An 878-nucleotide genomic window follows, 5' to 3' on the forward strand; every position below is an offset into this window, starting at 1 on the left:
CTCATGTGCTCCCCATCTTTTGAAGGGGGAACTGAAATTGGACATTTGGGAATATTGCCTGATAGAAGAATGTTTTTTATACTAGGAATTGGCCCCAATTAAATGCATAAGGCCTCTGACCTTCTCCAAGAGCACCTACCATTTTGTATCAGCGAAATGAGCTTAGTGGAAAATAGGTAGACATGACTTCCCATGAGGCTGTCAGAATGAAAGCCCTTTGCTGCAGCATTCAAAGCAAGCAGGCTGTGCTTTCTATGGGAGCCTTATTTGTTTATGTAAAGGAAACACTCAGGGTTTGCAGTATTTACAACCAGGAGCAAATTAACCCAGTAGGGATGCTGTGTAAAAGGGGACTATTGATTTCACTCTTGGGAAAGTGAGGGAGCAGTTACTGCTAATACTTCAGGTGGCCCTTTTATCCTCTGTTGTAACTTAGTGTGATATCAGTAAGAGACTCTTGATCAGACTTCACATTTTTTCCAACCTGTTTTTAGGTCCAAGGTGTCCTACTTTCCTATTTTTACTCCTTTTTATTTTCTTTTTTAAATATAGTACACAGCGTGCTTGCTTCAGCAGCATATATACTAAAAGTGGAATGATACAGAGAAGATTAGCATGGTCCCTGGGCAAGGATGACATACGAATTTGTGAAGCATTCCATATTTTTAAATGATCTGGAGAACAACAACAACAACAACAACAACAAAACAATAGAATAAATAAAACCAAAACTTGGTTCTTTGAGAAAATCAACAAAGTTGACAAACCCTTAGCTAGACTGACTAAGTCAAAAAGAGAGAAGACCCAAATAAACAAAATCAGAAATAAGAGGGGGTCATTACTATGGATCCTGAAGAAATTTTAAAAATCATAGGAGG

General features: G+C 38.3%; 1 non-coding gene across 1 annotated transcript; it reads left to right on the plus strand.

Moving 5' to 3' along the window:
- Nucleotides 1–560: 560 nt before the first annotated feature.
- LOC119510880 lies at nt 561–667 on the plus strand. The gene has a single exon (XR_005212058.1). It is a non-coding gene; the product is annotated as a U6 spliceosomal RNA (small nuclear RNA).
- Nucleotides 668–878: the final 211 nt, after the last annotated feature.

Source organism: Choloepus didactylus, chromosome 1 (assembly GCF_015220235.1).
Source record: "Choloepus didactylus isolate mChoDid1 chromosome 1, mChoDid1.pri, whole genome shotgun sequence".
Classification (NCBI taxonomy): domain Eukaryota; kingdom Metazoa; phylum Chordata; class Mammalia; order Pilosa; family Megalonychidae; genus Choloepus; species Choloepus didactylus.